General features: G+C 38.4%; 1 protein-coding gene across 6 annotated transcripts in view; it reads left to right on the top strand.

Moving 5' to 3' along the window:
- Positions 1-8,525: 8,525 nt before the first annotated feature.
- CNOT4 (CCR4-NOT transcription complex subunit 4) overlaps positions 8,526-24,064 on the top strand; it is a 140,448-nt gene continuing 124,909 nt past the window's right edge. For all 6 annotated transcript variants that reach the window (XM_060020955.2, XM_060020953.2, XM_060020954.2 and 3 more), the window contains exon 1: positions 8,526-8,732. The gene's annotated coding sequence lies outside the window, so the exon portion shown is untranslated. The remainder of the gene's footprint in view (positions 8,733-24,064) is intronic.

Below are 24,064 nucleotides of genomic sequence, written 5' to 3'. Positions count from 1 at the left end.
TGGGCCCCAGAATGAACACACATGAAAGCAGTCCTGAGCCCAGCCTACAGAAGAGCCAACCCCAAGTGGACTTGCAGCTGAAAGCAGAGCCACCCAGATGAGCTCAGTTTAGATACATTGACCCCAAGCTGACCTATAGTTGTATGAGAGAAAACAAATGATAAGTCTTTTAAGTCACTGCATTTGTGGGTGGGGTTTTTTACACAGCACTTTTGCTGCAATAGATAATCATACAGGTAGTCTAACACGAAGCTGGCTCAGCAGATGCAAGTTATCGCAACAGATTTAAAAAAAGGCTATTATCGGAATCTGAGCTCCAGAAGCTTTACTTTTCTAACAGGTCATTCCCCAACCAGGAGGTTCTCATTGTTACATAATTGCCTAGATGCCCCCCATTTCCCATTTTGTATAAGTAGTTAAAACATCAGAGGAGTGTGGTCCATCACCTGGAAAACTCCTTTTCGGGGTATACCCACTCTATTTATGCCAGGCTTAAGCATGTGCCTGTGCGGGATAATGAGGAATAATGCTCGTGCTGCATCTCCAGAATGTTTTCCCCACTAAATCTTATTTTGTATTTATACTACACAGAACTAGGAGTGTGTGTGGGCCTCTGCTCGCTTTGCACAATAAGGGGAAAGGTTGGTCAGAATCATCTTGTATGCTGTTACCAAAAACCAGAAATCCCAATCTCTCTGTTGAAAACCAATCACCCAAATTTAACAAATACCACTATTTTGTCATGTGCATTTTTTGCAGTTTCATATTGATATTGTTGATATATAGGAATGCTGCTGATTTTTGTATGTTGATATTGTATTCAACGACCTTGCTGAATCCTCTTTAGTTTTCATTGTTCATATATTCTCTTGAATTTTCTATGCTGACAATCATAATATTTGTATATAATGAGAGGGTTTTCTTCCTTTTTCTTCCTAGTTCTTATATCTCTTGTTTCATTTTGATGTCTTTTTGCATTGGCTAGACCCCCCAGTATGATGCTGGATGGTAACTATGATAACATGACATCCTTGCTGTGTTTTAAAGAAAATGCTTTAAAAATTCCACTATTATGTGTAATGTTTGCTGTAGGTTTTTAGTGGATTAAGGAAGTTCTTTTTTATTCCTGTTTTGCTAAAGTATATATTTTAATAATTGAACATTGTCTTTTATTGAGAGCTTTTTCTGCAACTATTAGAATGATCATATGTATTTTCTATTTTAATCTGTCGATGCGGTAAATTATACTGCATTTATCTCCATAAGTGAAGGAGTTGAATAAGAGAGGCATTATCGATTTCTTGAATGATTGGCAAAATAAGCCTGTAAAATTATTCAGACTTGGTGCCTTTCAGCAAGGGAAACCTGATTACTATTCAATTTTTTCATGAGTATGTCCCTGAATAATATAATTGTTTTCACCGTGAAAGAAATCACACAAAGGAGAGTACAAAATGCATTTGCATCTCTTAAAAATAATGGTAACATGAACACCTGTAGGTCTACAAGATAGATTAAGAAATAGCATCAGTTCTTTAGAAGTTCCCTGTGTAACCCTCCAAGGTCATGTCCCTTTTTCTCCGTGTAGGGATAACCATGTCCTGAATTTTGTATAAAACATATTCTTATTTTTCTTTGTAATTTTAACTCTACCTATGTATCCCTGGATAATATTATTTAGTTCTGCCTATTTTTGAACTTCATATAAAATGTATCATACTGTTATATATTCATCTGTGATTTTCTTCCTTTGCCCTATATCTTGTTTTTGAAATTCATTCTTTGAAATTGAAATGTATACCTGTAGTTATTCCTTTTTTTTTTGCTGTATAGTAATACACTGTATTAAATTACTCAATTTATCCATTTTACTATTGATTTACATTTGAGTTATTTCCAGTGCTCTTTAAAAAATTAATTAATTTTATCTGATTATTTATTTTTGGCCGCTATTTTCAGCAAAGAACTTGCCAGCCAGCTACTTATCTTGGTAAAAAAACTTTTATTGGAACCAGGGCCAGAATTAGTGGGAGGAAAGTGAGGCAGGGTTGTGTAAAACTCAGGGTCAGATTTTGTCTTTATTTTACATTTTAATATTTTGTTCATCATGGATTTGTTTTGCATTAATGTTGATTTTTAAAAAGTGTTCTATCAAAATGTTATTTACCTTGATGACTGCATCTTTGAGTGCTTGCTTAAATTTTGTGCCCAAGGCAAGTGTCTCCCTCACCTCATCCTAGTTCCAGCCCTGCCATAGTCTAAACTACTTATTATCTCCAGGCGGCACTTTTGCAATCGCTTCCTAACTTGTCTCTCCACTTGTATATTTGCCACCCATCTTTGATCCATTCTCCATGTGGCTGCCCCCCTTGATCTTTTGAAAAGACAAATTGATTATGTCACTTCTCTTTTTCAAACCATTCAGTTGTCTCTCTCTTTTTTTTTTAATTAATTAACTTATTTTTGGCTGCCTTGGCTCTTCGTTGCTGCTTGCGGGCTTTCTCTAGCTGCAGAGACCCGGGGCTACTCTTTGTTGTGGTGCGCGGGCTTCGCATTGCGGTGGCTTCTCTTTGCTGAGGAGCATGGGCTCAGGCCCGCGGGCTTCAGTAGTTGTGGTGCACGGGCTTAGTCGCTCCGTGGCATGTGGGATCTTCCTGCACCAGGGGTCGAACCCGTGTCCCCTGCATTGGCAGGCAGATTCTTTAACCCCTGTGCCACCAGGGAAGTCCCCAATTGTCTCTTAATCTAGAACAAAATCCAAATTCCATATAAAACCCTTCTTCGTCTGGATTTTACCTTCTTCCCTAACTTCATCTCCTACCACTCTTTTGCACAGGCTCGGGACGCGCAGGCTCAGCGGCCATGGCTCACAGGCCCAGCCGCGGATGTGGGAGCTTCCCAGACTGGGGCGCGAACCCGCATCCCCTGCATCGGCAGGCAGACTCTCAACCACCGCGCCACCAGGGAAGCCCCTCCTACCACTCTTTGAATGTCACAACTTCACTGGTTAACTTTCCATTCCTGGAATATGCTAAATTCATTCCTGCATTGGGATCTTAGCCCAGGCCATTCTTTAAATGGGTGATCCCTTCCAATTTCATATTGTCATCTCTTTAGAGAGGCTGTCTAAAGTAAATTCTTTCCTGATATATCTATTACTCTGTTCTTTTTCCTTCTTAATCCAACAAATAAGTAGAGTTTTACTTGCTTATTATTTAACTTATATTCTGTGTTTTCTTTTAAACCCTAAGATCTTTGAAGGAGCTTAGTGCTTTGCTCACTTACATATACCCAATATTTAGCACTCAAATACTAAATAATTAAAACTAGAAAAGATAAATAATAACAATAAAACTCCAAGCAAATGGATTTTTGGAAAAAAAGCCTCACATATAAAGTGGCATTAATATTCATTAATATTAAAGCAATCTGGTCATAACAAGGATCATAAAACTGATCATTTCCTTTGGCCCAGTAGGTCTACATTTGAGACTATATCCTAAGAATATAACTTGAAATTTTTATTTATTTAAAATATCCATATATTAATAATTTGTGAAGGTTGGAAAAATGGGAAACAACCCCTGCTTTCATTCTCCTTCTCCAGCCTACATTTGAGACTATATCCTAAGAATATAACTTGAAATTTTTATTTATTTAAAATATCCATATATTAATAATTTGTGAAGGTTGGAAAAATGGGAAACAACCCCTGCTTTCATTCTCCTTCTCCAGCCTAGATAAGCCAAACTGTAAGTTGTTTCTTTGGCAGAACGCAAGCAGAAAAGCATTATTAGAGAAAAACCACTAAGTTGGGCAAAATATAATCAGCATGACTTTAAGTTCACCAGTCTCAGATGGGCAATCATTATTTCCCTGAAATGCTGTTGTTTTTCTGATGAAGCTGTTCTTCTCTCTACAGATGCTATTTTAATAGTCACCATTCTCCTTGGACCAAAGAAGCCACCATCTACAAGGCCATTTAAGTCAGAAAACATGAGAGCTATTCATGGGAACGCCTCCTCCTTATCTATTACATCACCAAGTCCTATTGTTTCAACCTCAGGAAATATCTCTTGAACTCATCACCTCTCCTCTATCTTCACTGCCACCACAATCAGAACCAAGAATATTCTCTTAATTAGTTGCTCCATTTTCATTCTTGCTTTACTCCTATCCATTCACCACACAGCAGAGTGACCTATTTTTTAATGTATCAAACTAATTCATACACATAATAGATCCATATAGCAATTCATAAAGACAAAGTTGTATACTCCCTCCACCCCTTTCCAACTGCAGTCCCCCCAAGTAAGCAATCACACACAAAATTTTGATGTGTTCGTATTCTCCCATTCTTTTTTCTGTGCTATACATAAACATTGATTGATTCTTTTTTATTTCTAAAAAAATGGGTAACATTATACACAATATATCATGTTATAACTTACTTATTTATTCTTTACCTAACAACATGTCATGGACATTCTTTCAGGTCAATATATAGTTCTTTCCCTTTCTCTTTTTCATATAGCTATGTATTATTCCAGAGAATGGAAGTACAAAAATCAAGTTAATAACTTCCTCAGTGATGAACATTCAGTAGCATGTTCTTCTAAAAATGTAAATGAGATCATGCCTCTTTCTTCAAAGGCTTTCCTTTTCCCATGGAAGAAGATCCACTTTTCCTACCATGGCCTGCAAGGCTCTGGAATGATATGGCCCTTGCCTCTATTTAATCCACCTTACACCCCACCTCCACTTGCTTACCATAACTCACACTAACATTCTAGTAAGGTTTTTTCCACTTCATTCATAATCCCTGCATATTTTCTACTCTTAACCTGTAAAGATCTTCCCTGACTATCCTCCTCTTGCTCACCAATCTAAATTAGGTTCCCCTCAAAATAATTCCATTTGCAGCAACAAGGATGCAACTAGAGATTATCATACTAAGTAAGTCAGAAAGACAGGGACAAATACCATATGATATCACTTATATGTGAATCCAGAATACGGCACAAATGAACCTATCTACAGGGCAGAGATAGACTCACAGACATGGAGATTGGACTTGTGGTTGTTGCGGGGTAGGGAGAGGGATGGACTGGGAGTTTGGGGTTGGGAGAGGCAAACTATAAAAAAAGAAAAAAGAAAACAAATTAGGTTCCCCTCTTAAACAGTCTCATAACATCTTGTAAACACCTTCACAGTACTCATCACCAGTTATAATAATCTATAAGAAATTATATGTATATACTTTATTTATTTATTTATTTATGGTTGCATTGGGTCTTCGTTGCTGCGTGCGGGCTTCCTCTAGTTGCGGGAGATACTCTTCGTTGTGGTGCGTGGGCTTCTCACTGTGGTGGCTTCTCCTGTTGTGGAGCTCGGGCTGTAGGTGCACGGGCTTCAATAGTTATGGCTCGCGGGCTCTAGAGCGCAGGATCAGTAGTTGTGGCACACGGGCTTAGTTGCTCCACGGCATGTGGGATCTTCCCGGACCAGGGCTTGAACCCATGTCCCCTGCATTGGCAGGCGGATTCTTAACCACTGCGCCACCAGGGAAGGCTCACTTGTATTTATTTAAATGTCTGATGATTTCTTCTCTGCCTCCTCCACGAGGCACCCTGCTCTATGAGGACAGAGACAGTGTTTTGCTGTACCACCATCACCTAGCACAATACTCAAAGGTAAAAAACATTTATGGAGTGAATAAATGGTATGTCCTACACCGAGGAAACATTAGGCAGCTAGAATTGCATATTAATTAACCTTTTAAATGATATGTGTTACATGGATGTCTATGAAATTACACATACAACATACACACATATATATATGAAAAATTTGTAAAACAGTGTAAAAGGAGCATTGGCCTGGGAGGATAGTGGCTCTGTCACTAATTAGGTGGTGACCTAGGAAATGTCACTTCCTTACTGTTAGTCTCCAGGAATAAATGACTGTCAGTACGTATGGGATTGTCCCCTAGTGTTGGATACTCTGGGAGGTACTACTGACCTTTAGAGGGTAGGGGCCAGGTAAGCTAGACTTTCTGCAAAACAGGGCACTGTTCCTTACATGAAAAATTATTTTTTGTCCCTCATGACTTTTAAAGAGGGCTCTTTTTTTAAAATTAAATTTATTTATTTTTGGCTGCGTTGGGTCTTCATTGCTGTGTGCGGGCTTCCTCTAGTTGCAGTGAGTGGGGGCTACTCTCTGTTGCGGTGCGCGGGCTTCTCACTGGAGTGGCTTCTCTTGTTGCAGAGCACGGGCTCTAGGTGCGGGGGCTTCAGTAGTTGTGGCACGTGGGCTCAGTAGTTGTGGTTCGCGGGCTTAGTTGCTCTGGCATGTGGGATCTTCCCAGACCAGGGCTCAAACCCGTGTCCCCTGCATTGGCAGGCAGATTCTTAACCACTGCGCCACCAGGGAAGCCCATCCCTCATGACTTTTAAATGCCCCCAGTGCAGGTGAGAAACCTGTATATATGATCTGTGCCTAAAACCTGACCTATTTTGCATATGAACACAAAGCTGTTTTAAATTATTACAGAACTCTAAAAGTGAGTGTTTTAGGAATGCATCTACACTGGACACTGAGGACAGATTAGTGTTGTCACCAGAGGTGGTCAATCAGCATACTTGTGTCAGTTGGTATTTGGAGCTTTCACATTCATGGGGATTTATAAGTGCCAGCAAATGAAGATTTGATTATATTTTCTATAATTGTCATGTCTGAGCATTTATATATTGAAATACAAAACATTGTACTATAAATTACTTTTATATCATATATAGGACATTATTTTGATTTAAAACAAGATCATGTATGTAGATGAAATTCATAAATTATCCATGAATTTCATTTTAGGCTAATACAAGAGATATTGTAAAGATACTGTTCTTAAAAAAAGGTGTGTAGGATAAGATGATGGATTAGATGATGATTAAGATCCTTTCCAGTCTTAATGTGGTGGTTCTTATCTTTAATAATGGTAAGGATTCTGTTTATTTTGTTCTTTTCGTTACTTGGTTTACATTTCACTGTAAAATTGGTAATATAAAAAACACACATTAAAATAATACATGTCTCCTATACTGAATGTTTAAATAGTTACCTAAAGGTGGTGAATCCAAATGATTTCCCAAGTTTCCTTGCTAGGTAATAATCTCATGATTCTACAATTTCAAATTTTTGGTGAATTGTGAGTTTATTACATATTTTAAGTTTTCACCAAATAATTGACTCTAGGCTTGATAGTAAAGCACAAAGAACTAATGTATTGCTAAAAAATGAAATGAAAGCTTCTCACTATGAGATTAAGTTCACAGATTTTATACTGAAACCTTCCCCCATTCTCCTTCTGTTTAGAATTTTTCATCAGTTACAATATACTATGCATTTCAATCATATGTTTTATAAATTGCCTCATCTCCCTTTTCTGTCACCCTAACACACACACTAGAATAGACACAGGAATTCCTAGAATAGGAACAGGGAATTTTGTCTATTTTGCTCACCGTCTCCTCCCCATGTATAGAACAGTGCCGGGCACACAGGAGGAGCTCAATGAGTATTTGTTGTATGAATGGGTGAAGAATACACACAATAAGCAAAAACGACTGCGTCGAGCGCCACTTCCACCAGAATTCTAGGAGGCATGTGGGAGGGACCAGTAAATTGACTGATTTTTTTGTGTATGTGTGTGACTGATTTTTGAAATTGAGGATTCCTCGGCGCTCGTAGAAATTGCGAACGCGTTCTTATATTCGTTGGGATGTATTGATGTGTGTAGGGTTTGTGAACTCCGCGCGCAGAGCTGTGCAGGCTGGAAATCGAACTAACAATTTGCAAAGTCCGCATACTGTTCTCAAATTTATATCATTAGAAACACATTTTTGTAAACGCGTGGGTATTCCCTTCTCTTGTACTTCTGTAAAGGACAATTTAGGATATCTCTTCACTGGAGATTAATGGTGAGGACTGGATCAAGGGTGGTGACTCCAAAACGCGCAAACAGTGGCAACGAGTTAACACTTTTCGCAAACAAACGCCAATTCAGTATCCAATTCCCACTCTAGATCAAATCCCGCGCTCCTCCTACCTCCAACCTGACTGTACCCCGCCCTCTTTAATACCCATGGTGGGCAGAGCAGAGAACGGTCTCGGTTCCCCCAAAATTGGTTACGCCCGCCCCGAGTGTTGGTCTCCCATATTTGAGCAAACACCGAGGAAACGGAACCACTAACGAAGGCCGCCGACCAAATGACAGCGGAGCAGCACACGCGGGTCAAGAAGGAAGCAAAACACGAAGAAAGGCAATAGTGTAACAGGCACGTGAGGTGGGCGATCCCATCCGCCCTCGGAGTGAGAACATCAACTCCCGGCTTGCCTCTGGGCTGTTACCCTCCGAGGACTACAACTCCCAGGATGCTGCGGGAGCAGTACCCCCGCCGCTCCTCCCGCCCCTCCCCCGCCCCTCCCTGTCGGATCGGCGTGCGCCTGCGCACCGGAGGCCGGAGGAGTCTTACCCTAATGTAAGATGGTGGCCCGTCTGGCTGTGGAACCCACCGAAAGCTGAGAGTCTCTCTCTCAGCCGTAAAGGTCGGACTCGCTGAAGCAATCAGGCCCGTTTCTGAAGAGTTTTTTCCCCGACACTCGTTCAGTGGTCTCTTGTGAGGACGCGGCAACGCGTGGAATCGGATAAGGGAAAAGCGAGGCAAGGCAGGCGGGTGAGTCTGTGCGGGGCTGGGCTTAGGGGAAACCCGGGGCTTACCGGCTACGAGAGAGCGGAGGCTTCGCTGGGACTGTGCAGGCCGCACCCCCCTTTCTCCCCACCCCCCGCCTCATCTTCAGCCTCCTTCTCGGTCTTCCTCCTCCTCCTCCTCTTCCTCCCTCTCCCCTCTACGCCACAGCAGTTACCGCCGGGAAAAGGGAGCGGGGCAGAAGGCTGCGCGGCGGCGAGCCTCGACTGCTTCAAAAATCTCTTCAATTGGGCAGCCGAGGCGGCTGCTCGTCTTCAGTGCTCTCCCCTACGTTTTTGTAGGGGCAGGAATCTTAGGTCTCAGGACTCCCTGTTTTCCCAACCCCCTTGCCCCTCTCTGACGTCCTTCTCCAGTGGCTCCCGTCTCCCAAGACCGAAGCCATCACTTCCACTCTGACCCGTGGTGCTCATTAATCCCACTGCTCGTTGCCCACTCGGTCCTGCCGCTTGTTTTTTGCTCCGCTGCTACCACTGTGGAGTTAGCCTTTGCTCCCCCCCGGTGCTTGCCATTAGTCCCCAGCGTATCTGCTACCCTAGAGCTTCTTCCGATTTGCAGTCTTTCCTTTAACCACATCTGTCATTTTAAAGCTGCCCCTTAAGTATCTAGATTATGCTGCTGCTCGTTCTGACCCACCTGTTTCACAGCGTTCTTGGGTATTGTCCGTTCCTTCCCTCTTTCCTATACAGATTCTTTCAGCATACACTTCCAGAAAAAAAGGGATGCCCCGTGTTGGCCCCTGAAAAGTCAAGGAAGTTGGGAAGTGAATGAAGTGAGGTAGGATACTGTTAAACATTTTGAGTGAACCTCGTTTATTCAGGCTACTCCGGAGAGGAGCGTCTTCGTTTTGCTTTCAATGATCTATTTGTGGATTATTCGCTCTGTTGGGACGTGGTTTTTTTTTTTTTTTTTTTTTTCCATTTTGGACCGGTTTCTCCATGCTACCAAGCCTTCTTCTGAATTGAGTCTCCCCAGGATACTTAATGTGGGCTCTGATTATACCAACAAATATTAGCCTGGGCATTTAAAAATAAGATAAATCTGGCACACAACCAAATTCATCTGTGAGCTCCACAAGCAAATATAAGTGGTGTTCTGATTATAAGCAGGTTATATGTGGGTTACAGATTCCTTCCAAATTGAGAATTGATTATTGACTCAGTTTTATTGATGTTCAGCTTAATTGATGACATTTTATTTATAGTTTGAGTGGAAATTTCCTCTCCAGCTAATATCTGACTTGATATTTTTGGATTTGGGAAGTTCTTTCTTTTAACATATCTAGAATGGTAGGTATCTGAATAAATTGTCTTCTCTTGAAAACCATTAGGTCTATAAGCAAAGGAAAAATCGATTTTTTTTTTTCAAAACTAAATCTCATTTTTTCCATAGAAAAGAAGGGGGCTGGGAAAGAAATGACAAAGCTGTGCACATAAATGCATTTGGTAACACTCAGTGTCATTATTATTTACATTAAAAAGCAGAAAACTAGAAGCCGGTGGTGGCTTATGATGTCTGTTTTGTGAAGAAGGAGCTTTTGCTATAATCAGACTACTGTGAAGTAAAGAATTACCAGAAAAACAAACAGGATTACATAGATCAGATACATACATCTCAAATTTAAACGTAAATAAGACATTGTGTTCTTAAGATGTATGTAAAAATATTAAGTCATAGTAGCAATCTCATGCAGCAGTATACCTCTTATTTGCAAAAATAATAATACCTCAAGTGTAAATATAAATACATATAGTTGTCCATTAAATCACTTTTGGATGTTGCTGCATAATTGTGATTTTTTTACAGATTTTATCTGTAATACTTGATGGAATCTTACATTTGACATTATATTCGCTTGATTGTGATAAATGGTCTGTTTCATCAAATGTAAACCGAGGTTAGGAAAGCTGTTTATAAAACTTCATTTTTCCTTTCAGCCACTTAAGCCACAATTTGGGGAAACTAAACAAATCCCGACTTTTCTGAGAATTGGAAGCAATTTATATAGCAAACCTTGTCCTAAGTTATGACCTGAGGTTTTCTTAAAAAAAAAGTATTACTTACTTTTAGTTTATCAGTAGGAATATATTTAATACAATTGATCTTCAACTCTAAGCAAAAAATATATTTCATTTTTCTTTGTAATACACTGGTGGAGAAGCTTTCCACTTTGAACAAGCCTAACACACGGGTTTAGAAACCCTTGGCAGTCATACTTGGCTGAATTGTAAGCAGTGTGTTCTAGGAGAGGACTGTTTGTCTGGCAGAAGAGGGTAAATTATTTTAATACATCTTTTCTTTTGTAAAGATATTTTGCTTCAATAAAAGCATTCTCAAGTAATTTTCTCCACTCTATAGTTTTTTTCCTGCCATCATCAAATTCTTAGTTATCAGCACTGTGAAGTCAAAATGAATTTACTTTGGAATCTTTAACACATCTGAAGAAGATATCTAAAGTTCTTTGATATTTTGATAGGAAATACAGAGCTGAGAGTTCAAAGTATTTTTGTATGGTTTAACTTTTTTTTATTTTTATAAATTTATTTATTTATCCTTGGCTGTGTTGGGTCTTCGTTGCTGCACGCGGGCTTTCTCTAGTTGCCGTGAGTGGGGGCTACTCTTAGTTGCGGTGCGCGGACTTCTCATCGCAATGGCTTCTCTTGTTGCCGAGCACGGGGTCTAGGCGCACGGGCTTCAGTAGTTGTGGCTCGCGGGCCTAGAGCGCAGGCTCAGTAGTTGCGGCTCACGGGCTTTGTTGCTCCGCGGCATGTGGGATCTTCCCGGACCAGGGCTCGAAACATATCCCCTGCATTGGCAGGCAGATTCTTAATCAGTGCGCCACCAGGGAAGCCCGTGTGATTTAACTTCTTAAATGTAACATTTTGAGTATTGTAGCTTCATAATTTCGTGGGGTTCTTTTTTTGGGATAGTTTGGAATACTTTCTGCCAGTTTCAGTAGTTGAATTCTTCAACTGAATAGATTATTTCTACAGAAGGGTTTTTGAACATGAGTTACTTGAGGTTGACTTGTTATGAAATTTGTTTTCACAAAGTTCCATAGACAAATCTTTAATTTTATTAGGATGAGACAGTTATAATCAAATGGCAAAATACAGAAAAATTGTTTTGTAATGCCCTTCAACTTCAGTCTGATTGGAGCACTAGCGATAACTTGCAGTTTATTACTTTGTAAAAGAAAGAGGGCATTGCTTAAGGATGAACTCCTTGCATTAGGGGAGTTTTATTTTTAAAATGATGTTATATGTATCAATATAATGAAAAAATATCTTCTCAGTTTAAGCAGTATGATTTTAGAAATCTTCCCTTTCTCTCCTTCGCTACTCGTGCTTTAAGGTTAAGCTACACTCTTCATTAGAAAAAAGTTTCTTTTTTTTTTTGGTGCCTGTAGATAGCACTTGATTGAATCTATTTCAACTCAATGTTATTATTATTTTTTAAAATTTTTTTAAAAGTTATTTGTTTGTTTATTTATTTATTTAGGCTGCATTGGGTCTCCGTTGCTGCATGCAGGCTTTCTCTAGTTGAGGCAAGCGGGGGCTACTCTTCATTGCGGAGCGCGGGCCTCTCATTGCCGTGGCTTCTCTTGTCGTGAAGCACGAGCTCCAGGCACATGGGCTTCAGTAGTTGTGGCTCGCAGGCTCTAGAGCGCAGGCTCAGTAGCTGTGGTGCACAGGCTTAGTTGTTCCCCAGCATATGGGATCTTGCCGGACCAGGGCTCGAACCCGTGTACCCTGCATTGGCAGGCGGATTCTTAACCACTGTGCCACTAGGGAAGCCCAGTGTTATTATTTTTATAGACCATTCAAATGAAATAGAAAGTTTTAGTTTATGAAAACTTAAACCTCTGCTGAAAATTCAGTTAGCTTTCTGTCATTAAGTATAGTACTGTCTTGACTTTTTGTGAAGGAAGTTACATTCATCTGTTAGTTCTGAAGAAAAACAGTAGGGAAATAGGTTATAGAGATTTTTAGTGCTCTAGAAATAGTATAACTAGAATGTACTACATACTTTTCTCAAAGGATTTCTTAATCTAAGTGGAACTTGTAAATGGTTTTCATCCCACTGGAATAGCATGTATTGGATAAAACTTGTTAACACATTTTGAGATTTAAAATATTTTGTGTTACCTCAGAGATATTAGGAAAAATCTGCAAATGCCCATGCTTATATAAAATGTGGCAATACCACTGATATTTTAAAGAGAGTAATATTTTTTTCTCAAAAGTTGAGAGTACACAAATTATAAAGATGGCATAATTTACTCATTTAGTGATGCAATGAAAAGATAGTGGGACTGTTAATCCTATATTTAGTGGTTTTCTGAAAAAACTTTTTTCAGAATTGTTTTTAATCTGATATTTATGTGGCCTTCTTTATTAGAAAAGATTGTGTAGTAAATGTCAACTTTTTCATGTGTAGTAATATTAACCCAATGGGTTTTGTCACATTTCTTTTTTGTAGCATGATTCTTTTATTTGTTAATCAGAAAGTAGTTTATAGAAGAGAAAATTTCAACACTATTTTGGCCCCTTAGATTAGCCTTACCGTAACAGTTTTTCTTTTACTAGAAGAGAGAAATTACATGCTACTAAAAAGAAGATGATTACTTTCACTTGCTAGGAAAATGAAACTTTAAAGATAGGGCAAGTACAAAGCAATTTGAGTATGAGTTTATTTTTCTCCTAAGGAGTTTATTTGTGAGGATGGTTTCATTCTTTCTAAACTCTGTTTATACAAGAGAGTTGTCCTGTTTTAAACTTTAATTGCATTGGGTGATGGGCAGATGATGTATTGCTATTGGGATAAAGCTTGCTATTTGTATACATCGGATATCTGTTCGCAATCAAATATGTTATTTAGTTATGGTATCTAAAACCTCCCCTCTTGAGTATTTAGAGAAAATATGGAGAAGGGGAAATCAGAATAATCAGATTGGTTTGTATATATGCCTAAAACCAGTTTTGGGGGAAAAAAGTCAAGGCAAAGAAGCAGTGTAATTAGAGCATTTAATTAAAGAACCATTTAAAGATAGATGTTTGTATCACTGCTTTTGGAAGGAATTAGTGAACAATGATGTAGGGAAATAATGGTTGAATTTTGAAGAGTAGTTATAGACTGAAATTTCAAAGGGGTGGAGCTATATGTTGTCATCAAGCCAAATATCTGCAATTTCTTAAGCATATTTTTCAGGTCTCAGAATAAAGAGGAAGTGCTAATTTTCCTGATTATTTAAGAACCTACTAATTCAATCCCTGTTAAGGGCAATTGGTGTCTTCAGATAGTGAATTTCTTGAAATAACATTGGCTGATTCGGGTTATTGAACATTGATTTTAGCAACTTTTTTTCTTTTTATTTTCTGCCTTTCATATTATGCTTTTTTTTTTTTTTAAACAGTGTTTTGTGATTTTCAGCTATTGTTTGGGTGGACCCTTTTGTGAATGCTGTAATTGAATGAAAACTTGAAATATAAGCAGTATTGCTTTTTTTTTTTTAGCATCTTTATTGGAGTATAATTGCTTTACAATGGTGTGTTAGTTTCTGCTTTATAACAAAGTGAATCAGTTATACATGTACATATGTTCCCGTATCTCTTCCCTCTTGCGTCTCCCTCCCTCCCACCCTCCCTATCCCACCCCTCTAGGTGGTCACAAATCACCTAGCTGATCTCCCTGTGCTATGCGGCTGCTTCCCACTAGCTATCTATTTTACGTTTGGTAGTGTATATATGTCCATGCCATTCTCTCACTTTGTCACAGCTTACCCTTCCCCCTCCCCATATCCTCAAGTTCATGCTCTAGTAGGTCTGTCTTTATTCCTGTCTTACCCCTAGGTACTTCATGACCTTTTTTTTTTCTTCCATATATATGTGTTAGCATACGGTATTTGTTTTTCTCTTTCTGACTTTCTTCACTCTGTATGACAGACTCTAGGTCCATCCACCTCACTACAAATAACTCAATTTCGTTTCTTTCTATGGCTGAGTAATATTCCATTGTATATATGTGCCACATCTTCTTTATCCATTCATCTGTTGATGGACACTTAGGTTGCTTCCGTGTCCTGGCTATTGTAAATAGAGCTGCAATGAACATTTTGGTACATGACTCTTTTTGAATTATGGTTTTCTCAGGGTATATGCCCAGTAGTGGGATTGCTGTGTCGTATGGTAGTTCTATTTTTAGTTTTTTAAGGAACCTCCATACTGTTCTCCATAGTGACTGTGTCAATTTACATTCCCACCAGCAGTGCAAAGAGTGTTCCCTTTTCTCCACACCCTCTCCAGCATTTATTGTTTCTAGATTTTTTGATGATGGCCATTCAGACTGGTGTGAGGTGATATCTCATTGTAGTTTTGATTTGCATTTCTCCAATGATTAATGATGTTGAGCATTCTTTCATGTGTTGGCAATCTGTATATCTTCTTTGGAGAAATGTCTGTTTAGGTCTTATGCCCAGTTTTGGATTGGGTTGTTTGTTTTTTTGTTATTGAGCTGCATGAGCTGCTTGTAAATTTTGGAGATTAATCCTTTGTCAGTTGCTTCATTTGCAAATATTTTCTCCCATTCTGAGGGTTGTCTTTTGGTCTTGTTTATGGTTTCCTTTGCTGTGCAAAAAGCTTTGAAGTTTCATTAGGTCCCACTTGTTTATTTTTGTTTTTATTTCCATTACTCTAGGAGGTGGGTCAAAAAGGATCTTGCTGTGATATATGTCATAGAGTGTTCTGCCTATGTTTTCCTCTAAGAGTTTGATAGTGTCTGACCTTACATTTAGGTCTTTAATCCATTTTGAGTTTATTTTTGTGTATGGTGTTAGGGAGTGTTCTAATTTCAGCAGTATTGCTTTTGGTAGTAAGATTAATTTTTCTTTTGATGGAGATCCCCTCCATTTCGATTAGATTTTTTCCTTTAATTTTAAAATTAATTCTTAGTTGAGAATTAGCTCTTACAAGTTTCCTGTCAAATTAGATCTTTCCAGAATTCTTTTTCATACTTTAAATGGGGACTTAGGTATTTGTTGGGTAAAGAAAAGTGTTATGATATGCCTTGGTTTTGTCATTTAAAGTGAAGTAAAGACATTATTAGTGTTAAAAAAATTGACTTATTAACATGAAAAATTTTAAACAAAAGTAGACACAGATCTCTATGTGTGTGTCACTTCAAAGATCATCAACTCATAGTCAGTCTGGGTTTACCTGTGCCCCCACTTAGTTTACCTATGCCCCCACTTAGTGTACTCTTTGACCTGGATTATTTTGAAGCAAATTCTCGTCATCACAATTATTTCATTTGTACTAGAACTCTTTTTGACATATAATATCCTTGATTTTTAAAAAAATCAGGATTATTCAATCAATTTTTCAAATAGTCTTTAAGTACTTATTATAGACCTACTTCTTGGGAAATGACCCAGCCTCTTCTAAGAGTTTATTATCTTGTTGGGTATACTTTCATAATAATATAACTAGCACTATCCAAAGCATTATACAGCTAACGCTTTGATACATGGGTCTGAGTCCATTATGTTAGTATAGGGTTATCTAGGAGTAGGGCTTCCTTGAGAAAGTGGGACTTGAATAAGGAATATGTACTGTCTGCATAGGCAGATCATCTTCAGAAGGAGAACATTCCATACGTTCCATGTGGGGCTTGGAAGCAGGAGCAAACACTTGGTGGGAACCAGCATGATGTGAGAGAGGTGTAAGGAGTCTGATCTCAGTAGAATAAGGTGTTAATTTCTGAGAATGGTGTCAGAGAAATTAGTATGCTAGAGTAGGGCTAGATTATGAGGTGTATTCAGTGTCAGGTTGAATCTGATCAGCTACGGTAAGGAGCCAGTAGTTGGTTGGGGGCAGGAGATGACATGATGAAAGTACTGTTTAGAAAAAGATTCCTTCTTCAGTAGTGTGCAGCATATTTTGGGGTTGACAGTTGAATGTGAAAAATTAATGAGTAGGCCATGAGTAGAGATGTTGGTGTGGATATTCTACACGATTTGGCACCTAATTGATTCCATCTTCTCTTCAGTCCTTATATCCAGAAATGACAACAAGGTTTTGGAGAATAGAGGACTGAAGAAATGTCTATTTGTCTTTGATAGTAAACTGCAATTTGTTATCCAAGCCCAGCTTTTGAAAAGGAAGTGATGCATGATTACTCAAATAACAATCTCAAGAAAATTCAGCAGAAAATAGCTACTAGTGTTTTCAAATAATTTTAGATATGTATTCACTGGGAGTTTGGAAAATAAAGAAAATCTTTATTACATGATAATGAGATGGAACATATTTCATTTGTAAAAGGGAAATTGATGCCTCATCTGCTTCTTATGTGTGTAAGAGTTCAGAAGAAGTATTAGGAAATGTATATTTGAACAGCTTGTAACCAGTATATATTACTGGATAGCTTTAAAGTTTAATAATGACCTGATTAATGCAGAAGGAATGGCATAAAATTCTGATGAATAGGGCACTAATATTGTCAGCCCCAACCTCCTTTAAGGATGGATAAGGATAGGTCAGCAGGCCAAAGAAGAATGTAGGGACATTATTAAGTGAAAGTTTATTCTTTGATTTATTTTGATATACTTTGTTTTGCAAAGGTATTATTAAAAACAGATCTGGTTACACAAAAGCCATATTTATTTTATTTGAAAATGTTTTTTAAGTTCTCAGACCCTTGAAGTTATTCTTTTCTTTGTTTTGGTTTGTTCACTTCATTAAACCAACTTTCTTCATCTATTGTGTATTTCTGGATAGCATGCTTGCTTTGTTTTGTGAAGGATAATTTCATTTGTTATCTTAAAGCAGCAGGGGAAAAGTAGATTTCTTGTTTCTGGCTTTGTAAATAGTAGATGAATAATACTGTATTGCCATTGTTCTCTTCCTGCTTCCCTCAGTATCACATGTATTCCCTTTCTACAATATTTAGCATGTGGATCTCAAGAATTCTTATAGTTGAGTCTGAAAACATCTCAAGCTTAGGTGCTTACAGCTTCAAAATTTAATTTACCTTAATTTACCAATCATTTTCTTTCCTATTATTATAAAAGGTGTAACCTACAATAATGCCATGGACCTTTCGGGTACTTGGGAAATATTAATAAGGATAAAGATAATGATGCAATATAGTGCATTGTTGGGAAATATGTGTTTTTCATGGATGTTCCCTCCATCCTAAACCTCCTTAATCCTGGTGATGTGACAGAACTATTTTTCACATTTTTTTCCTTCTTTATTTAGCGGGTTATGCGTACTATCTAATATGGTCACTGGAATAGAAAGCTTTTGCCTTCTGCTTGGGTATGTTTTAACAGAGCCTGTAATATTTTAATTGTGGATTTAAGATTGAATTGCTATCGCCTTTGTGCAGGAGAATCTTGAGGAGGATTATGCTTCTTTCTCATTACCACCCAGTGTATGTGGGAAGGAAGTAAATATCAAATATGCAGTATAGGAGAACCTTAGTATTTGAGAATATTTTCAGTGGTAGCTGCCAATCCATTCTTTTCCCCAAGAACTTTTAATTTAATGCCTTGAGTGTGGAGCCGCTTAAAAGTGTCACAGTGGGTGGTGGAGGGGAGAGGAGAAAATGGTTCCATGCTCCAAAAATCTCTCCCAGATTTTAACAACTTGAATTAATCTCAAATTATTAGTATTTTGCATAGTTTTATTCATGAAATTCTTGGGAGGGAGCCCTTTTGTGTGAGTGGCTTTGGGGTGTCTTGGGTAGCTGGGAGGGCAGGTGTATTTCAAACCTAGGAAAAGGGAGGAGAGGCAGAAAATACAGTGAAACACTTCAAATTCTAATAATGACCACGGTGCATTTTTGCCTAAGGCATTGATGGCACTGGCTCCTTTGCTGCCTTTGGCTACATACTTTAGGTTTTCTTTTCTAAGTTAGGCTTCTAGTTGGGAAGGCTACAGACTTTAGCCTTTTCTAAGTCAGACTAGCATCCTTGTCCAGGCTTGTGCATTTTAACCTCTCTAGCTCAAAACCTGACCATTTTTGTGTCTTTAATCTGCCAGAAGGAAGGGGGAAATGGGAAAGAGAAGAAAATGATGTGTGTGATACTCCTCATTTTGCTCATGTATTGGCGTAAGGTTATTCTAAGATTGTTTTATAGAAGAACCTCTTCCTTTCATTTTTAATTTTATGTAATCAGTTATAAAGTAGTTTCATGAATTTACTAAATTAATACTTAGAAATCTTTTAAAATGTCCTTTAGCAATAGAGTTGGTGATAGGTTGAAGAGTACTGATGTTAGATGCTTCGTGGTACTTTCTTGGAATTTCTTGCTTCTACTAAAATCTTTTCTGTTGTCCTGGACCTAGTCCTAGATGTGAACTTTGCTTCTAAAAAGTAAAGCTAGTAGTATTTTTTAAGGTAGTTACCATCCCTGCACTGTATTCAAATCTGTTTGATCCTAATGAAAACAAGTATGACAGTAAAATACTTTAATATAGCTGTGCTAACAAAACAACATTTGTTAGTCATGTGTTGCCCTCTTTTTTTTTGTCACGCCTAGCAAGTTTTCAGCAGCTTTGGAGAACTCTGAATAATATATGATGTGTTTGTGTTTACAGGTTGTGCTTTTTATTATATACTACTAAATTCTGTAATTTTTAAAACTTGACATTATATTAAAGGAACTATTGCTCTTGGAGTAACGGGCTAACTTAAATGATTTTTTTTATAGTTGAACATAGTTTTCATTGGTCTATAGATTTGCTTGCCAGCCCTTTCAATTCCCCCTACTTTTATTTATGGCTTCTGCTGGGAGCATGCAGTTTAGTATGGAACCAGACTGCCTGAGCCTGAATCTTACTCCTACCACTTCTTGTCAGACCTAGGGCAAGTTACCTTATGCTGTCTGGACCTCAGCTTCCTCATTTGTAGAATGCAGCTATTAAGATTGTTGTGTGGAATAAATGAGTTAATGTATATAAAGTGCATGGAATAGCGTTTGGCATATAGTAAGCCCTGGATACGTGTTTGCTGTTTTTATATGTTTGAAAGAATTTTTTAAAAATCTATTTTTGAAGACTTATCTTTTTATTCAGTGTACTTTTTAATGTCTGGGTAGTAGACATATGTTTTTAGTAGTTACTTGACCAGCTGGAAACACAGGTAATGTGTTTCAGGGGGTAATCAAAGGACTGACCTACCTGGAATTCTTTTGAATCAAAGAGTAATGGAAAATGAACCTGGACAGGTATGATAGAAAATAATTATGGAGTATTTTGAACTAAGGCAGAGAAATTTAGATGTGGTTGATAAGAGGGGAATCATTGCAATCACTGCAGGTTTGTTTGTTTTAAGTCAGGGGAGTGATGTGTTTAAAATAGTATTTAGGGGAAGATGGTTTTGAGTGTCCTTGGTAGCATAGAATTATTTGATTTTACGTGGATAAGAGGATTTCTTTTTTTTTGTCTATTCTGTTCACTGATATATCCAAAGTGACCCAAATAGTGCCTGGTAGGTAGTAGGTGCTCAATAAATACTTTTTGGGTGAATAAACCTTAAGGGGGACTGAGTTAACAGAGACAAGCACAAAGGAAAGTAAGCTTTTGGATACCTACCTTTAAAGGGGTAGAAGTGAAAAAGTTTGTTCTTTTAAAATATTTATTTATTTATTTGGCTGCGTCGGGTCTTTGTTGCAGCACGCGGGATCTTCATTGTGGCACGCAGGCTTCTCTCTAGTTGTGGCGCACAGGCTCCAGAGTGTTCAGGCTTAGTTGCTCCACGGCATGTGGGATCTTAGTTTCCTTACCAGGGTTTGAACCCATGTCCCCTGCATTGGAAGGTGGATTCTTAACCACTGAACCACCAGGGAAGTCCCTGAAAAAGGTATTATTAAAGGAACAATTAGAGAGGTAAAAGGAAGATAGAAAAGTTTGTCTCAGAAAACAAAGGAAGAGATTTTCTAAGAGAGAGAAGTCACGGGGATAGGAAGATCTAGGATGATACCACTTCAACTTCAAGAAGAAAAAAGGAATTTACATATTTCAATGCAACATTCAAGCAAAATGAGAATAGAGAAAGCCCTTTGGCTTGTGTGTGACAATCACTAATTACATGAGAGCGATTTCAGTAGACTGAGAATGTAAATCAGATTGGCGGGAAGTTAAGAAGGATGTTAAGTAGAGACTGTAGCTAAAGACTATTCAGTAGTAGGTAATGACTATAAAAGTGGCAAGAAGACAAATTATAATAGCAGCTTTCACGGTTATTGAATGTGTAATATGAGAGATTCTATTTATTAGAAATGAGAAAACTTGAGGCAGTCTTTGTGCTGAATGTTCTTAAGTTTCACAGTACAGAAGACTTATTACACATGCTGCTTCAGGGCTCTGCTACTTGATAACTCTGTAATCTTGAAGAAAGTTGCTTAATCTTTTGTGCCTCAGTTTTCTTCCTTGTGAATGATGGAGATCTATTTCATAGATCTGTTATGTTCATAGATCTATGTTATTTCATAGATCTGTTAAATTACTTAATCTTTTTAAAACTCTTACAACAATGCTTGGTATATAGTAAATATTTGATAAATGTTAGCTGTTATTATCATCCACTGCTGAAGTAACGTAGAGAGTAGGATTGGACGATAGAAGAGAAGAAATAGAAAAAAAAAATAAAATTATTGCCAAGTAGTGGTAAGAACTAAATGGAAAAGCCTTAGAATCTTTGCTCTGACTGTCCCTCTGCCTGGAGAACACTTATCTAATTACAACATAGCTGTCTCAACTCCCTCAGAACTTTGTTCACATGATGTCCTTTTCACTAAGGCTTGCCCTATTTATTTACAGTTAGCATCCAGGCCCCTCTCCCCTAATATTAATATTTGCATTTTAAAGCTTTTTTTTTCTATAATACTTACCTCCAAACATATCATATAATCCACTTAACTCATTATATATGCTGTTAGTTGTTGATCTCCATCTACTAGGATGGGAATGTTTGTTCTTTGATGTAGCCCAGGTTCTTGGAATAGCACTTGGTACATAGTAGGTGCTCAGTATATGCTCATTGAATGAGTAACTTATTTTACCATTGACGTGGGGTGGATGGGGCAATCAGTTTAAGTGGTGGTGGGGGTACATTTTTGGAGGAGAGCCAATTTTCTGAGATTGAGGGACACTACATAGAAGTTGATCTCAGAGACTTTGTCTTCTCAAATGGGTTTTCTGAGTCCATTTTGGTACTGGTTTTCCTGGAAATCACTTGGGATACTCATTTAGCTGAGGGAAAAAAATGTAAGATGTATCTCTTTTTTTCCCCTATAATAATTATATTTTATATTTGATTAATAAAAGCTTATATTTGTGTGCTTATTAGAATCTAGGAACTGTTCTAACTTCTTTATATTATTAATTTTTAAAAACTCTACAGCCTTACAAGTACATTACAGTTTCCTTGTAAGCTGTCGTTAGGGGTGAAGGAAAAGCCCTTTGCACTGCGACAAAGGGCAGTGCTTTCCCAGATTTTTGTGTTCCATTGACAGGGAGCTTCTGATACCTCCCTCTAGCAGTCACAGCCTAGACACTACTGCTTGCCTAAAGTCCATCAGGACTAATCTCATTATATCTTTTATCCCTTTTTATGTCAGTTACTACCATCCTTCCAGGTGACAGTTCATGTCTCACACTTGAATCCTCACAATTTTCTGAATATTTCTTATCTTTTCACTCCTCTCCATCATCAGCAAAATTTCTTGTATCCTTGTTTTTTTTTCCTGAACACTTCCTCTACTTTCTACTTTTCTGAAGACACTGCCTTGTACATGTTGGCTATAATGTTTTTCATTTTTTTCTTATATACTATCATCAGGGGTCAGTGAGGAGTCCATGCACTGAGATTTAAGACTGCATTTCCCATTCTGACCTCTTCCATGGAATAGGAGTCAAAAAGTGAGCCTGGTTATATTGTTCAAAAATCCTTATGTTTGCTGGCATTTCTTGCATTCTGAGTTACTCATCTCTTCTTCACCTCTAGCTCTTAACTTACTGTCATTCTTGGTAATAACACTATCCCTTTTTTTTTTTTTTTTTTTTTAATGGTAAGCGGGTCTCCTACTGCTGTGGCCTCTCCCGTTGCGGAGCACAGGCTCCAGACGCACAGGCTCAGCGGCCATGGCTTACGGGCCCAGCCGCTCCACGGCATGCGGGATCCTCCTGGACCGGGGCACGAACCCATGTCCCCTGCATCGACAGGCGGACTCTCAACCACTGCGCCACTAGGGAAGCCCAACACTATCCCTTTTAAAATTCTTGGTAATTTCAACATATACTATCTGTGTTGCTTCTATTACTGTGGCCTCTTAAGTTCTAAAATTCTTTAATGATCTTGCTCTCCACCCTATCTCAGTCACCACTCCATGGTCATATCTTTCTTTTTTTGGCCATACCTCATGGCATGTGGGATCCCAGTTGCCCAACCAGGGATCGAACACATGACCCCTGCAATGGTAGCACAGAGTCCTAACCACTGGCCCTCCAGGGAAGTCCCCATGGTCATATCTTACACCTTGTTATTACCAATAACATGAACCCCCACCCCACCATGACTTGCAGTTCATGCAGCCCCTCTCTGACCACCATCCGTCTTTTCAGCTCCTTCCACGTACTTCCCAACTCAACAAGCTTACTATCATTAGGACCTCCAGTCCAATTTCTATTCCCTTTGCACTGTCCTTTGCCACCCTTGATTTCCTTTCTTCCCTTCTTACCTAGTGTATTACATTCATTACCTAGGTATCAATCATTATATTCATTTGCTTTCATTGGCCTCACCTCTCTTGCTCCTTTCTTGCTTCTTCATACTTACTTGGCGAAACCTTAACCCTAGTTAAATCAGATTCTCTGAGTTCTTCATGTCTGCACCTGTGCAGCTGACAGGGACTAAAGACTGAAAGTTACTGAAAAGCCCTTAATATTGTCTGGAAATCGTAGTCTATTTCCTTAGTCCATTTGGTTTCCCCTCTCCTAGATGACCTAGTTTATACCTTTGCCTTTCTCCTCAAACTTCCAACTGTCCTCATACTCACTCTCAGTTGTTGGACCTGCTTTCTACTTCATTGAGAAAGTAGAAGCAGTCAGAAGAATATTTATAGACTCCACCACCTATGTACCTACTGATATGACATTGCCTGCCTTCTATTACTATGGATGAATTGTCTTTGGTTCTGTCTAATCCCAGTTCCTCTGACTAATGCATTAGATCCCATCCCCTTTCATTTACTTTAGACAGTACTCTAGCAATTCTCCTCCCTCTCTGTACATCCT

The sequence above is a fragment of the Delphinus delphis genome, chromosome 9, assembly GCF_949987515.2.
Source record: "Delphinus delphis chromosome 9, mDelDel1.2, whole genome shotgun sequence".
In the NCBI taxonomy this organism is placed as follows: Eukaryota; Metazoa; Chordata; class Mammalia; order Artiodactyla; family Delphinidae; genus Delphinus; species Delphinus delphis.
Note: the sequence above shows the minus strand (reverse complement) of the source record. Positions and strands in the feature narration are given on the sequence as shown.